Below are 17,810 nucleotides of genomic sequence, written 5' to 3' on the forward strand. Positions count from 1 at the left end.
GCCAGACCTACCTTGTGAGTGTTTGAGAGTCTCCTGCAGAAGCATGGATTGGCAGTTGCCTGTTGCAGGGACAGGGACACCTGGGATCAGCCATCCTGGGATATATGTCTCTACACAAGTCTTCTTGGAGGTCACAGAGAGCACTAACATAGAGCCTGTAAAGGGCTTTCCAGGTGGTGTTTGTGCTAAAGAACTTGGATGCCAATGCGGAGATAAAAGAGATGTACTTTCAATCTCTGGGTCAGGAGGTTCCCTGGAGAAAAGCATGGCAACCCACTCCATCATACTTGCCTAAAGAATCAAATGGAAAGAGGAGTCTGGCAGGCTATGTTCTCTAGGGTAACAAAGAGTCAGACATGATTGAAGTGACTTAGCATGCAAGTAGAGCCTGTAGACTCAAGGACTGGGTCACATAAGGCCAAACAACTAACAGGGAGGGAGTACAGCCTCACCCATCAGCAGATAAGTGGATTAAAGCTTTACTGAGCACAGTCCACCAGAGCAAGACCTAGTTTTCCCCAGCCAGTCCCTCCCATCAGGAAACTTGCACAAGCTTCTTATCTTCATCCACCAGGGGGCAGACAGAAGAAATAAAGAAAGAAAGAAAGTGAAGTCGCTCAGTCGTGTCCGACTCTTTGTTATCCCATGGACTGTAGTCTACCAGGCTTCTCTGTGCATGGGAGTTTCCAGGCAAGAGTACTGGAGTAAGTTGTCATTTCCTTCTCTGGGGGATCTTCCTGACCCAGGAATTGAACCCAGGTCTCCTGCTTTGCAGGCAGATGCTTTACCCTCTGAGCCACCACAGAAGCCCAACAGAAGAAACAAGAACTACAACTCCACAGCCTCCAGAACTAGTAAGATCACAGAAAGCTGTAAAAAGAAATAGGATTTTGTCAAAGATGAAGGAACAAAATAAATACCCGGTAAAACAAATAGCTAGACAATCTTCCAGAAAAAGAATTCAGAATAATAATAGTGAAGATGATTGAGGATGTCAGAAGAAGAATGGAGATGATGCAAGAAATGTTTATCAAAGACCTTGAAGAACTAATGAACAATCAGAAATGAACAATGTACTAGAAGAAATAAATATCAGAATAATAGAGGCAGGACAGATAAGTGACCTGGAAGACAGAATGGTGGAAATCACTGACACAGAACACAATATTGAAAAATGAATGAAAAGAAATGAAGACAGTCTATGCAATCTTTGCGACATTAATTGCACCAATATTTGCATTATAGGGGTCTAAGAAGGAGAAAAGAGAGAGGAAGGACCCAAGAAAATATTTAAAAAGATAATAGCTGAAAATTTCCCCACATGGTAAAGGAAATAGTCAACCAATATCAGGAAGTGCAAATAGTCCCAGGCAGGATAAGCACAAGGAGGAGCACACCAAGACACATAGTAATAAAACTGACAAAAATTAAAGACAAAGATAAAATATTAATATCAACAAGGGGAAAAAGACAAATAACATACAAAGGAAATCTCATGAGGTTATCAGCCGAATTCTCAATAGAAACTCTACAAGACAGAAAGGAATGCCATGATATATTCCAAGTGATGAAAGTGAAGAATCTTCAACCAAGAATACTAACCCAGCAAGGGTCTCAATAAGATTTGATGGAGAAATCAGAAGTTTTCCAGACAAGAAAAAAGTTAAGAGAATTCAGCACCGACTGAGCGACCGAACTGAACTGAACTGAACTGAAACCAGTTTTACAACAAATGTTAGACTTCTGTGGACAAGAAACATAAGAGAAAGAAAATACCTATGTAAAAATAAACACAAAACAATGAACAAAACTGCACTAACTAAAAGACATAGATTGACTGGGTGGATCAAAAAACAAGATACATATATATGTTGTCTACAGGAGACCTATGGACACTTACAGACTGAGAGTAAGGCAATGGGAAAAGGTATTTCCAGCATGTAAACCTGATCCCTCTAAGATAAGGAACAAGATAAGTATGTCTACTCTCACCAGTTTTATTCAACATAGTTTTGGAAATTCTAACTACAGTAACCTAAGAAGAAAGAACAGCAAAGGAAATCCAAATTGGAAAGAAGTTAAACTGATGCTGTTTGCAGATGACATGATACTATTCATAAAATATCCTAAACATGCTATCAGAAAACTATTAGAACTTATCAATGATTTTGGTGAAAGTTGCAGGTTACAAAATTAATGCACATAAATCTGTTGGATTCCTATACACTAAAAATGAAAGAACAGAAAGAGAAATTCAAGAATCAATTCAATTTACCATTGAATCAAAAAGAATAAAATACCTAGAAATAAGTTTACCTAAAGAGACAAAAACCTGTACTCTGAAAATTATAACACACTGATGAAAGAAACTGAAAAGACATAAACGGAGGGAAAGATATTCCAAGTTTGTTGATGGGGCGAATCAAGTGTCAAAATGATTATACTACTCCACACAATCTAAATATTGAATTGAATTCCTATCAAATTACCAATGACATTTTTTTTTCCCACAGAACTAGAACAAACTATGTCAAAATTTGTATGGAGACAAAAAAGACCTGAATAACCAAAGCAATCTTGACAAAGACAAACGGAGTAGGCAGAATCAGGTTTCCTGACTTCAGACTAAACTGCAAAGCCAAAGTCATCAAAATAGTATGATACTAGCACAAAATTGGAGAAGGAAATGGAAACCCACTCCAGTGTTCTTGCCTGGAGAATCCCAGGGACGGCGGAGCCTGGTGGGCTGCCGTCTATGGGGTCGCACAGAGTCGGACATGACGGAAGCGACTTAGCAGCAGCAGCAGCAGCACAAAAATAGAAGTATAGATCAATAGAACATATAGAAACCAAGAAATAAGCCTATGCTCATATAATCAATTAATTTATGACAAAAGTGGCAAGACTCCACAATGTTGGAAAGACAGTCTCTTAAACAAATGCTGCTTGGAAAAATGGACAGCCACTTAGAAAAAACAAAATGAAATTAGATCCTGGCTTAACTCCATACACAAAAATTAAGCTCAAAATGGATTAAAGACCTAAATGTGAGACCATACACTATAAAACTTCTAGAGGAAAACCTAGGCAGAACACTTTCTGACAAAAATCACAACATCTTGATTCATCTACCAGAATAATTGAAATAGAAGCAAAAATAAACATATAGAAGCTACTTAACATATAGAACCTACTTGCTGCCTTTTGCACAGCAAAGGAAGCAATAAACAAAACAAAAAGACAACCCACAGACTGGGAGAAAATATTTGCAAATGACATGACCAATAAAGGATTAGTCTCTAAAATTTACAAACAGCTTATGATGCTCAATAGCATCAAAACAAAAAACCCATTACAAAAATGAGCAGAATACCTGAAGAGACATTTCTCCAAAGAGTGCATACAGATGGCCAGTAGGCACATGAAAAGATTTGCAACATCGTAGTTATTCAGTTCAGTTCAGCTGCTCAGTCGTGTCTGACTCTTTGCGACCCCATGAATCACAGCAGGCCAGGCCTCCCTGTCCATCACCAACTCCCGGAGTTTACTCAAACTCATGTCCATCGAGTCGGTGATGCCATCCAGCCATCTCATTCTCAGTCGTCCCCTTCTCCTCCCGCCCCCAATCCTTCCCAGCATCAGAGTCTTTTCCAATGAGTCAACTGGTCGCATGAGGTGACCAAAGTATTGGAGTTTCAGCTTTAGCATCAGTTCTTCCAATGAACACCCAGGATTGATCTCCTTTAGAATGGACTGGTTGGATCTCCTTGCAGTCCAAGGGACTCGCAAGAGTCTTTTCCAGCACCACAGTTCCAAAGCATCAATTCTTCGGCGATCAGCTTTCTTCATAGTCCAACTCTCACATTCATACATGAACACGGGAAAAACCATAGCCTTGACTAGATGGACCTTGGTTGGCAAAGTAATGTCTTTGCTTTTTAATATACTATCTAGGTTGGTCATAACTTTCCTTCGAAGGAGTAAGCGTCTTTTAATTTCATGGCTGCATCCACAGTGATTTTGGAGCCCCCTCAAAATAAAGTTTGACACTATTTCCACTGTTTTCCCATCTATTTCCCATGAAGTGATGGGACCAGATGCCATGATCTTTGTTTTCTGAATGTTGAGCTTCAAGCCAACCTTTCACTCTCCTCTTGCACTTTCATCAAGAGGTTTTTGAGTTGAGAAATGCAAATCAAAACTACAATGATATGTCACTTCACACCAGTCAGAATGGGTCTCATCAAAAACCCACAAACAGCAAATGCGTGAGAAGATATGGAAAGAAGGGACTCCTCTTGCACTGTTGCTTGGAATGTAACTTGTTACAACCACTATGGAGAAGAGTATGGAGATTCCTTAAAACCTAAAAGTAAAGCTATCATACGACCCTTCAATCCCATTCCTGGGCAAATATCTGGAGAAAAACATAATCCAAAAGGATATGTCCAGTCCAACATTCATCTCAGCACTGTTTACAATAGCCAAGACGTGGAAGCAACCTAAACATCCGTCAAGAGAGGAACGCATAAAGAAGATGGGGTATACGAATATTACTCAGCCATTATAAAGAATGAAATAATGACATTTACAGCAACATGGATGACTCAGTGTCATGCTGAAGTAAATCAGATGTAGAAGGAGAAATGTGATATGATATCCCTAGAATGTGGAATCTAAAAAGAAATTATGCAAATGAACTTCTTACAAAACAGAAAAAGACTCACAGACTTAGAAAGGAACTTATAGCCTCTGGGGGGAAGAGATAGTTAGGGAATTTGGGAAGATCATGTACATACTGCTATATTTAAAATGGATAACCAACAAAGACATGTTGTATAGCACATGGAACTCTACTCAATATTATGTGCCAGCCTGGATGGGAGGTGGGTTTGTAGGAGAATGGATGCATGTATATGTATGGCTGAGTCCCCTCACTGTTCAGCTGAAACTACTACAATATTGTTATTTGTCTATACCCAATACAAAAATAAAAATCTAAAGTTATTAAAAAAATGCCACTTTCCTTTAATAAGACAACCTAAATATTTATTTTTACATTTAATTATTATACATGATTGCAAAATCATGACTGGCATTACATTGTTTTATCTATTTCGGTGAGACCTTTCTTTAGTCTCTGTATTTTAATATGTAATGTTTAATTTATCAGCTACCCACTTTATTTGTTTTTGGTTATGCTTAGTTTTAAATTAAAAAAAAAAACAATGATGCACTGTATTGCATGCAGGATCCTAGTTCCCCAACCAGGGATCGAATCTATGGTTCCTCCATTGGAAATAGCGAGTCTGAACAACTGCACCAGTAGGGAAGTCTCATCTCTGTTTATATCAGCACAGGAGACAGAATTCACTTCTCAGCAGGTTAAGAAGACAGTGAGACAGCCAGAAAGAGAGGCTGTGAGTTAAGCTGTATATTAAACAGCAGGAAAATCCAAGTAGTAGGAATTTTCAACTGTAAGTCACTTCCATCAGAGTCTCTCTTATCAATGTTAAGTTGCTCAGCCATTTCTGACACTTTTGCGACCCCATAGGCCTGATCTAGGTATTGTACCTGGGTCTCCTGAATTGCAGGTAGATTGTTTACCATCTGAGCCACCAGGGAAGGACATGGGAAGCCCCTTCTCTTATAAGGGGTAACCACAAATCAACACCTAAATCAAGGTAGATATCAGGGCAAATTAAAAAACATGGGTAATCAATAGTCACCTGTTAAATCCTATATCCTATGCTTTGCTAGTCTTTGTTTCCATAGAGAGTTGTTCCTCTAAAGAACCATGCACTTGGATGGCTCAGTAGTTGTCCTTGATTTGTCAGGATTCATCCACCATTTCTTATTCACTGAGCACATGCACGTGGATGGAAGAAGCCAACTCTAATTTATGAACTTGTCTATTTTGAGCCTATAATGTTATCTTGTCTTAAAAGGTGCTCCAAAATGTATTTTGAAGTTATCTTTTTCTGAAAAAGGACTCAGGCTTTTGTCCTTTGTGTATTCTGAGTTTTTATGTCTTGGGTGTGTGGTAAGAATATACAGATTAGATTCCCCATAAATGCATAAACAAATAGCTGCCAGATGCTGCTTGTGGCAATGTCCATGCTCTTTTCAAATGATCCCGCCCAAAATATTCCCAAACTCAGCTACATAGTTTCAACCTTACTTTCCATGGATCAAGGACTAATGCTTTGCTTAAGGTGAAAAAAAAAAGAAAAGAAACAAAAAACAGAATTATTATGTTTTATGCATATATTTAGTACAACTAAAATTAGCTCTGTTTTCTGCCTTCATTAAAAGTATGAATAATAGCAGTAATTTTTCTGATATTAATTTCTGTAATTTTTAGTAGGTAATGATTTTAGACGCGAGAGACGCCGGCCCCGGCGGCGCAGACGCGACGCGAGAGACGCCGGCCCCGGCGGCGCAGACGCGACGCGAGAGACGCCGGCCCCGGCGCAACGAACCACACAAAGAGGTGCGGCCGTGAGGAGCTACCCCACGCCTGAGGCCAGGGCCGGCGGCCGAGAGGAGCTACCCCACGTCCAACAGGCGGTGGCTGCGCTGGCGCAGGAGGGCCGAGAGGAGCTACTCCACGTTCAAGGTCAGGAGGGGCGGCCTTGAGGAGATACCCCTCGTCCAAGGTAAGGTACAGCAGCTGCACTTTGCTGGGGCGGCTGTGAAGAGATTTTCCACAACCAAGGTAAGAGAAACCCAAATAAGACGGTAGGTATTGCTAGGGGGCACCAGAGGGCAGACAAACTGAAATCATAATCACAGGAAACTAGCCGATCTGATCACATGGACCACAGCCGAATGTGGTCCACTGGAGAAGGGAATGGCAAACCACTTCAGTATACTTGCCTTGAGAACCCCATGAACAGTGACAAAGGGCAAAATGATAGGATACTGAATGAGGAATTCCCCAGGTCGGTAGGTGCCCAGTATGCTACTGGAGCTCAGTGGAGAAATAACTATAGAAGGAATAAAGGGATGGAGCAAAAGCAAAACCAATACCCAGTTGTGGATGTGACCAGTGATAGAAGCAAGGTCCGGTGCTGTAAAGAGCAATATTGCATAGGAACCTGGAATGTTAGGTCCATGAATCAAGGCAAATTGGAAGTGGTCAAACAGGAGATGGCAAGAGTGAACGTCGACATTCTAGGAATCAGTGAACTAAAATGGACTGGAATGGGTGAATTTAACTCAGATGACCATTATATCTACTACTGTGGGCAGGAATCCCTTAGAAGAAATGGAGTAGCCATCATGGTGAACAAAAGAGTCCGAAATGCAGTATTTGGATGCAATCTTTAAAATGACAGGATGATTTCTGTTCGTTTCCAAGGCAAACCATTCAATATTACAGTAATCCAGGCCTGTGCCCCAACCAGTAATGCTGAAGAAGCTGAAGTTAATCGGTTCTATGAAGACCTACAAGACCTTTTAGAACTAACACCCAAAAAAGATGTCCTTTTCATTCTAGGGGACTGGAATGCAAAAGTAGGAAGTCAAGAAACACCTGGAGTAACTGGCAAATTTGGCCTTGGAGCACGGAATGAAGCAGGGCAAAGGCTAATAGAGTTTTGTCAAGAGAATTCACTGGTCATAGCAAACACCCTCTTCCAACAACACAAGAGAAGACTCTACACATGGACATCACCAGATGGTCAACACCGAAATCAGATTGATTATATTCTTTGTAGCCAAAGATGGAGAAGCTGTATACAGTTAGCAAAAACAAGACCAGGAGCTGACTGTGGCTCAGATCATGAAATCCTTATTGCGAAGTTCAGACTTAAATTGAAGAAAGTAGGGAAAACCACTAGACCATTCAGATATGACCTCAATCAAATCCCTTATGATTATACAGTGGAAGTGAGAAATAGATTTAAGGGACTAGATCTGATAGATAGAGTGCCTGATGAACTCTGGATGGAGGTTCGTGACATTGTACAGGAGACAGGGAACAAGACCATCCCCATGGAAAAGAAATGCAAAAGAGCGAAATGGCTGTCTGAGGAGGCCTTACAAATAGCTGTGAAAAGAAGAGAAGCGAAAAGCAAAGGAGAAAAGGAAAGATATAAGCATCTGAATGCAGAGTTCCAAAGAATAGCAAGGAGAGATAAGAAAGACTTCCTCAGTGATCAATGCAAAGAAATAGAGGAAAACAACAGAATAGGAAAAACAAGAGACCTCTTCAAGAAAATTAGAGATTCCAAGGGAACATTTCATGCAAAGATGGGCTCGATAAAGGACAGAAATGGTATGGACCTAACAGAAGCAGAAGATATTAAGAAGAGGTGGCAAGAATACACAAAAGAACTGTACAAAAAAGATCTTCCCGACCAAGATAGTCACGATAACGTGATCACTGACCTAGAGCCAGACATCTTGGAATGTGAAGTCAAGTGGGCCTTAGAAAGCATCACTACTAACAAAGCTAGTGGAGGTGATGGAATTCCAGTTGAGCTATTACAAGTCTTGAAAGATGATGCTGTGAAAGTGCTGCACTCAATATGCCAGCAGATTTGGAAAACTCAGCAGTGGCCACAGGACTGGAAGAGGTCAGTCTTCATTCCAATCCCAAAGAAAGGAAATGCCAAAGAATGCTCAAACTAACGGACAATTGCCCTCATCTCACACGCTAGCAAAGTCATGCTCAAAATTCTCCAAGCCAGGCTTCAGCAATATGTAAACCGTGAACTCCCAGATGTTCAAGCAGGTTTTAGAAAAGGCAGAGGCACCAGAGATCAAATTGCCAACATCCGCTGGATCATGGAGAAAGCAAGAGAGTTTCAGAAAAACATCTATTTCTGCTTCATTGACTATGCCAAAGCCTTTGACTGTGTGGATCACAATAAACTGTGGAACATTCTGAAAGAGATGGGAATCCCAGACCACCTGACCTGCCTCTTGAGAAACCTGTATGCAGGTCAGGAAGCAACAGTTAGAACTGGACATGGAACAACAGACTGGTTCCAAATAGGAAAAGGTGTACGTCAAGGTTGTATATTGTCACCTTGCTTATTTAACTTATATGCAGAGTACATCATGAGGAACGCTGGGCTGGAAGAAGCACAAGCTGGAGTCAAGATTGCTGGGAGAAATATCAATAACCTCAGATATGCAGATGACACTACCCTTATGGCAGAAAGTGAAGAGGAACTCAAAAGCCTCTTGATGAAAGTGAAAGAGGAGAGTGAAAAGGTTGGTTTGAAGCTCAACATTCAGAAAACGAAGATCATGGCATCTGGTCCCATCACTTCATGGGAAATAGATGGAAAAACAGTGGAAACAGTGTCAGACTTTGTTTTTTTGGGCTCCAAAATCACTGCAGATGCTGATTGCAGCCATGAAATTAAAAGACGCTTGCTCCTTGGAAGGAAAGTTATGACCAACCTTGATAGTATATTAAAAAGCAGAGACATTACTTTGCCAACCAAGGTCCGTCTAGTCAAGGCAATGGTTTTTCCCGTGGTCATGTATGGTTGTGAGAGTTGGACTGTGAAGAAGGCTGATCGCCGAAGAATCGATGCTTTTGAACTGTTGTGTTGGAGAAGACTCTTGAGAGTCCCTTATACTGCAAGGAGATCCAACCAGTACATTCTAAAGGAGATCAATCCTGGATGTTCATTGGAGGGACTGATGCTAAAGCTGAAACTGCAATACTTTGGCCACCTCATGCGACGAGTTGACTCACTGGAAAAGACTCTGATGCTGGGAAAGGTTGGGGGCGGGAGGAGAAGGGGACGACGGAGAATGAGATGGCTGGATGGCATCACCGACTCTGTGGACATGAGTTTGAGTGTACTCCGGGAGTTGGTAATGGACAGGGAGACCTGGCGTGCTGTGATTCATGGGGTCGCGGAGAGTCGGACACGACTGAGCGACTGAACTGAACTGAATGATTTTAGATACTCAAATGAAATAATGGGAAATGTCTTACTTTTAAATGGTTAATTATTTTAACTTTTAAAATTTCTAAAAGATAGTTGATACTTTATTGGAGTACTCATAAAAGTTGATTTAAAAATTATAATTTTAAAAGTGCTTAATTACTATTTGGATGAACTGACCTATATAAATTACACTTTAAATCCTCTTTCCGAAATTAAATAACAGGGCGGTCCTAAGATGGTGGAGGAATAGGATGAGGAGACCACTTTCTCTCCCATAAATTCATTGAAAGAACATTTAAACACTGAGCAAATTCCACAAAACAACTACTGAATGCTGGCAGAGGACATCAGGCACCCAGAAAGGCAGTCTATTGTCTTTGGAAGGAGGTAGGACAAAATATAAAAGGTAAAAAGAGAGGCAAAAGAGATAGGGAAGGAGATCCATTCCAGGAAGGGAGTCTTAAACAAAAGAGAAGTTTCCAAACACCAGGAAACACTCTCACTGGTGGGTCTGTGGTAAGTCTTGGAATCTCAGAGGGCAACATAACCAGGAGGGAAAATAAATAAATAAATAAAACCCACAGATTATGTGCCTAATGGCAACTCCCAGCAGAGAGAGGCTCCTAGCAGCCCAGACCCTGGCATCTGCCACTAGCAAGTGGGGGCTGGACAGGGAGGCATGGGCTGCATTGTTTAGGGTAGGGATGGGGCCTGAATGCTCTGAGGGCAATCTGAGGGAACTAGCTTGAGATAGCAACACAGATTGTGGGATAGCCAGAGAGAGAGAAATAAACAGAGAGAGAGAGACGTATCCAGTGAAAAGCCCTAACCTAAGACACTGCCAGGCCCGCTAACAGAACAAAGGACTGACCAGAGCTAACTGGCTGTGGACCAGCCCATCCCACTCCAGAGACAGGTAGGTGGGAAATAATCACCGAAGCCCAAGACACCCAGAGAGTCCGAAACGGGATAAACCCAAGGTGAAACACCCCAAGACACATATTAATCAAATTAACAAAGATCAAACACAAAGAAAAAATATATTAAAAGCAGCAAAGGAAAAACAACAAATAACACACAAGGGGATCCCCATAAGGATAACAGCTGATCTTTCAATAGAAACTCTTCATATCAGAAGGGAATGGCAGGGCATATGTAAAGTGATAAAAGAGAAAAACCTATAACCCAGATTACTACACCTAGCAAGGATTTCATTCAAATATGAGGGAGAAATCAAAAGCTTTACAGACAAGCAAAATGTGAGAGAAATCAGCACCACCAAACCAGCTCTCCAACAAATGCTAAAGGATCTTCTCTAGACAGGAAACACAGAAAGGGTGTATAAACTCGAACCCAAAACAATAAAGTAATTGGCAACGGGATCATACTTATCAATAATTACCTTAAATGTAAACGGGTTGAATGCCCCAACCAAAAGACAGAGACTGGCTGAATGGATACAAAAACAAGACCCCTGTATATGTTGTCTACAAGAGACCCAGCTCAAAAGGAGGGACACATACAGACTGAAAGTGAAGGGCTGGAAAAAGATATTCCACGCAAATAGAGACCAAAAGAAAGCAGGAGTAGCAATACTCATATCAGATAAACTAGACTTTAAAATAGAGGCTGTGAAAAGAGACACTACATATTGATCAAAGGATCAATCCAAGAAGATATAACAATTATAAATATATATGCACCCAACATAGGAGCACTGCAATAGGTAAGGCAAATGCTAGCAAGTATGAAAGGGGAAATTAACAATAACACAATAATAGTGGGAGACTTTAATACCCCACTCACACCTATGGATAGACCAACTAAACAGAAAATTAACAAGGAAGCACAAACTTTAAATGATACAATAGACCAGTTAGACCTAATTGATATCTGTGGGATATTTCACCTCAAAAGAAGGAATTTCACCTATTTCTCAAGTGCACATGGAACCTTCTCCAGGATAGATCACATCCTGGGCCATAAATCTAGCCTTGGTAAATTCAAATAAAGTGAAATCATCCCCAGCATATTTTCTGACAGCAATGCAATAAGATTAGATGTGAATTACAGGAGAAAAAATATTAACATCTCCAACATGGAGTGTGAACAACACGATGTTGAATAACCACCAAATCACAGAAGAAATCAAAAAAGAAATAAAAATATGCATAGAAACGAATGAAAATGAAATCAAAACAACCGAAAACCTATGGGACACTGTAAAAGCAATGTTAAGGGGAAGGTTGATAGCAATACAGGCATATCTCAAGAAACAAGAAAAAAGTCGAATAAATAACCTAACTCTACAACTAAAGCAACTAAAAAAGGAAGAAATGAAGAAACCCAGGGTTAGTAGAAAGAAAGAAATCTTAAAATTTAGGGCAGAAATAAATGCAAAAGAAACAAAAGAGACCATAGCAAAAATCAACAAAGCTAAAAGCTGGTTCTTTGAGAAGACAAATAAAATTGACAAATCATTAGCCAGACTCATCAAGAAACAAAGAGAGAAGGATCAAATCAACAAATAGAAAAAAAAAAAAAATTTGGTGAGATCATAACAGATAACACAGAAATACAAAGGATCATAAGAGACTACTATCAGCAATTACATGCCAACAAAATGGACAACTTGGAAGAAATGGAAAAATTCTTAGAAAAGCACAAATTTCCAAAACTGAATCAGGAAGAAATAGAAAATCTTAATAGTCCCATCACAAGCACAGAAATTGAAAGTGTAATCAGAAATCTTCCAGCAAACAAAAGCCCAGGTCCAGACGGCTTCACAGCTGAATTCTACCAAAAATTTAGAGAAGAGCTAACACCTATCCTACTCAAACTCTTCCAGAAAATTGCAGAGGAAGGCAAACTTCCAAACTCATTCTGTGAGGTCACTGTCACCCTAATACCAAAACCAGACAGAGATGCCGCAAAAAAGGAAAACTACAGGCCAATATCACTGATGAACATAAATGTAAAAATCCTTAACAAAATTCTAGCAAACAGAATCCAGCAAAATATTAACAGGATCATACATCATGACTAAGTGGGCTTTTTCTCAAGGATTCAAGGATTCTTCAATATCCGCAAATCAACGTAATACACCACATAAACAAATTGAAAAACAAAACCTATATGATTATCTCAATAGATGCAGAGAAAGCCTTTGACAAAATTCAACTTTCATTTATGATAAAAACCCTCCAGAAAGCAGGAATAGAAGGAACGTACCTCAATATAATAAAAGCTATATATGACAAACCCAGAGCAAGCATTATCCTCAATGGTGAATAGTTGAAAGCATTTCCCATAACGTCAGGAACAAGAGAAGGGTGCCCACTCTCACCACTACTATTCAACATAGTTTTGGAAGTTTTGACCACAGCAATCAAAACAGAAAAATAAATATAAGGATTCCAGATTGGAAAAGAAGAAGTAAATCTCTCACTGTTTACACATGACATGATCCTCTACATAAAAAAAAAAAACAACAACAACAACTTAAAGACTCCACCAGAAATTTACTAGAGCTAATCAAACAGAAATCCTTTGTATTCCTACACACTAACAATGAGAAAACAGAAAAAGAAATTAAGGAAAAAAGCCCATACACCATTGCAATGAAAAGAATAAAATACTTAGGAATATATCTACCTAAAGAAGCAAAAGACGAATACATAGAAAACTTTAAACACTGATGAAATAGATCAAAGAGGACACAAATAGATGGAGAAAAGTACCATGTTCATGGATTGGAAGAATCAATATAGTGAAAATGAGTATAGTACCCAATGAAATATATAGATTCAATGCAATCCCTATCAAGCTACCAATGGTACTTTTCACAAGGCTTGAACAAACAATTTCACAATTTGTATGGAAATACAAAAACTTCAAATAGCCAAAGCAATCTTGAGAAAGAAGAATGGAACTGGAGGAATCATCCTGCCTGACTCCAGACTCTACTACAAAGCTACAGTAATCAAAACAGTATGGCATGGGTACAAAGACAAATATAGATGAATTGAAGAAAATAGAAAGCCCAGAGATAAAGCCATTCACCTATGGGCACCTTTACTTTGACAAAGGAGGCAAAAATATACAATGGAGAAAAGAAAATCTCTTGAACAAGTGGTGCTGGGAAATTTGGTCAACCACTTGTAAAAGAATGAAACTAGAACACTTTTTTACACCGTACACAAAAATAAACTAAAAATGGGTTAAAGATCTAAACATAAGACCAGAAACTATAAAACTCCTAAAGGAAAACATAGGCGAAACACTTTCTGATATAAATCACAGCAGGATCCTCTATGACACACCTCCCAGAGCAATGGAAATAAAAGCAAAAATAAACAAATGGGAGCTAATTAAAATTAAAAACTTTTGTACAACAAAGGAAAATATAACCAAGGTGAAATCACAGTCTTCACAATGGGAGAAAATAATAGCAAATGAAGCAAATGACAAAGAATTAATCTCAAATATATACAAGCAGCTCCTGCAACTCAATTGCAGAAAAATAATCGACCTAATCAAAAAGTGGGCCAAAGAACTAAACAGACATTTCTCCAAGGAAGACATAGAGATAGCTAAAAAAAAAAAAAAAAAAAATGAAAAGATGCTCAACATCACGCATTATCAGAGAACTACAAATCAAAACCACAATGTTGTACCATCTCACACCTGTCAGAAATGGCGGCTATACAAAAGTCAACAAGCAATAAATGCTGGAGAGGGTGTGGAGAAAAGGGAACTCTCTTACACTGTTGGTAGGAATGCAAACTATTACAGCCACTATGAAGAACAGTGTGGAAATTCCTTAAAAAACTGGAAATAGAACTGCCATATGACCCAGCAATCCCACTGCTGGGCATACACACTGAGCAAACCTGAATTGAAAGAGACACGTGTATCGCAATGTTCATCACAGCACTGTTTATAATAGCCAGGACACGGAGGCAAGCTAGATGTCCATCAGCAGACCAATGGATAAGAAACCTGTGGTACATACACACAATGGAATATACAGTTCAGTTCAGTTCAGTTCAGTCACTCAGTCTTGTCCGACTCTCCGCGACCCCATGAATCACAGCACGCCAGGCCTCCCTGTCCATCACCAACTCCCGGAGTACTCTCAAACTCATGTCCACAGAGTCGGTGATTCCATCCAGCCATCTCATTCTCCGTCGTCCCCTTCTCCTCCTGCCCCCAACCTTTCCCAGCATCAGAGTCTTTTCCAGTGAGTCAACTCGTCACATGAGGTGGCCAAAGTATTGCAGTTATTACTCAGCTATTAAAAATACATTTGAATCAGTTCTAATGAGGGGGATGAAATTGGGGCCTATTATACAGATTGGGCTTCCCTGGTGGCTCAGAGGTTAAAGCGTCTGCCTGAAATGCAGGAGACCTGGGTTCGATCCCTGGGCCAGGAAGATCCCAGGGAGAAGGAAATGGCAACCCACTCCAGTATTCTTGCCTGGAGAATCTCATGAATGGAGGAGCCTGGTGGGCTACAGTCCCCGGGGTCACAAAGAGTCGGACACGACTGAGTGACTTCACTCATTCACATACAGAGTGAAGTAAGCCAGAAAGAAAAACATCAATACAGTATCAGTTCAGCTCAGTTCAGTCGCTCAGTCGTGTCAGACTCTCCGCGACCCCATGAATCACAGCACGCCAGGCCTCCCTGTCCATCACCAACTCCCGGAGTTCACTCAAACTCATGTCCACAGAGTCGGTGAGGCCATCCAGCCATCTCATTCTCGGTCGTCCCCTTCTCCTCCCGCCCCAAACCTTTCCCAGCATCAGAGTCTTTTCCAGTGAGTCAACTCGACGCATGAGGTGGCCAAAGTATTGCAGCTTCAGCTTTAGCATCAGTCCCTCCAATGAACATCCAGGATTGATCTCCTTTAGAATGGACTGGTTGGATCTCCTTGCAGTATAAGGGACTCTCAAGAGTCTTCTCCAACACCACAGTTCAAAAGCATCGATTCTTCGGTGATCAGCCTTCTTCACAGTCCAACTCTCACATCCATACATGACCAGGGGAAAACCATTGCCTTGACTAGACGGACCTTGGTTGGCAAAGTAATGTCTCTGCTTTTTAATATACTATCAAGGAAGGTCATAACTTTCCTTCCAAGGAGCAAGCGTCTTTTAATTTCATGGCTGCAATCAGCATCTGCAGTGATTTTGGAGCCCCAAAAAATAAAGTCTGACACTGTTTCCACTGTTTTTCCATCTATTTCCCATGAAGTGATGGGACCAGATGCCATGATCTTCGTTTTCTGAATGTTGAGCTTCAAGCCAACAGTGAGCTTCAACAGTATACTAACGCATATATATATATGGAATTTAGAAAGATGATAATGATAACCCTGTATGCAAGACAGCAAGATAGACACAGATGTATAGAACAGTTTTTTGAACTCTGTGGGAGGGGGCAAGGGTGGGATGATTTGGGGGAATGGCATTGAAGCATGTATATTATCATATGTGAAAAGGATCGCCAGTCCTGGTTCGATGCATGATACAGGATGCTCGGGGCTCGTGCACTGGTATAACCCAGAGGGATGATATGCGGAGGGAGGTGGGTTCACTGTGGGGAACACATGTACACCCGTGGTGGATCCATGTTAACGTATGGCAAAACGACTACAATATTGTAAAGCAATTAGCTTCCAATTAAAATAAATAAGTTTATATTAAAATTATATGTCAAAATTTCACTCCCATTCACTATAGTTTATGTTGAATATGTATATATACACCACTAAGATAAAGAAAAGAAAAGTAGATTTTCTTCCGTGGACATTTTGCTGAGTCTATAAATATCATTAGAATTTAGAATCACAATCAATTACTCATTCTTTATTTTGTTGAAGTATCAATCAATTTGTTATCCTATTGGAATATTTTTCTTGATATTACTTACAGTAATTAATGAAAACATTAATGAAATTATGCACAAATGTCTTTAGAGAAAGAAATCTTTATTTATTTTTTTAAGTAGTTAAATGATTTATTTATTTCCTTTTCTACCTCACCAACTTTCTAGCACTCTGAATTAAAGCACTACTCTCTTGATTGACACATGCCAAGTCCTTGTTTTTGTTATTAATATCTTCAAAGTGCAAAACTTTGATGCTTACTGTGGTAACATTGTTCCAGTATGTATATGTATGTGTGTGTGTGTTTATTTATACATACACATCTTTATTTTTATATGTAAACACATATACAAAGTAACTTATTTCTTTCAAATTGCTCTGTTTTTACTACACAGTCTGTTCTATTTTTATGATATTTTCTACCACTCAAACAGATATGTTCAAGATTTACAGTGTGTAGATAAAATAATTGATCATTCCTAGGCATTGTGTACCAATACTTTAGGTAAGACAGTTTATCTATTGGGATAATTTAAGTCATAGAAAATGAAATGAAGCAGTTATTTCTAATAGGTAATATGATATTGTATTCATTTTAAAGCAGTTACAATAATTTAATAGGTAAATAGGATGTACATTAATTTATACTTTATTTATAGTCACCTATGCAGAGACAGGGTTTAAAGAAATATAAATATACTGTAGTTCAAATTAAACTATTAAATATTAAAAACTGTGTTTACTGATTATTTTTTCCTTTATATCTAAAGGTGGATAGTTATCTTATTTTCCCTTTTAGACAGATTTTTCATCCTGTCCAGTACACGTTGTTTTAGGTCATTTCTCTACTTGGATGCAAAGCTAGAAGACCTTTGCTAACTCCCTCGCCATGAGGTGTGTTCACATGGCAAAGTTTTAGCCAACAAAATGCCAATGAAATGAGACATGCCACATCCAGTCCTGCCTCCCCCCCCCCACCTTTAAACCATCTAACCATTCT

The 17,810-nt window shown here is 39.6% G+C and overlaps 1 non-coding gene across 1 annotated transcript; it reads left to right on the plus strand.

Moving 5' to 3' along the window:
• The first annotated feature begins 15,280 nt into the window (after nt 1-15,280).
• Nucleotides 15,281-15,353, plus strand: TRNAF-GAA (transfer RNA phenylalanine (anticodon GAA)). The gene has a single exon. It is a non-coding gene; the product is annotated as a tRNA-Phe (tRNA).
• Nucleotides 15,354-17,810: the final 2,457 nt, after the last annotated feature.

Source organism: Moschus berezovskii, chromosome 10 (genome assembly GCF_049115385.1).
Source record: "Moschus berezovskii isolate FMDL1 chromosome 10, NW_MosBer_1.0, whole genome shotgun sequence".
Classification (NCBI taxonomy): domain Eukaryota; kingdom Metazoa; phylum Chordata; class Mammalia; order Artiodactyla; family Moschidae; genus Moschus; species Moschus berezovskii.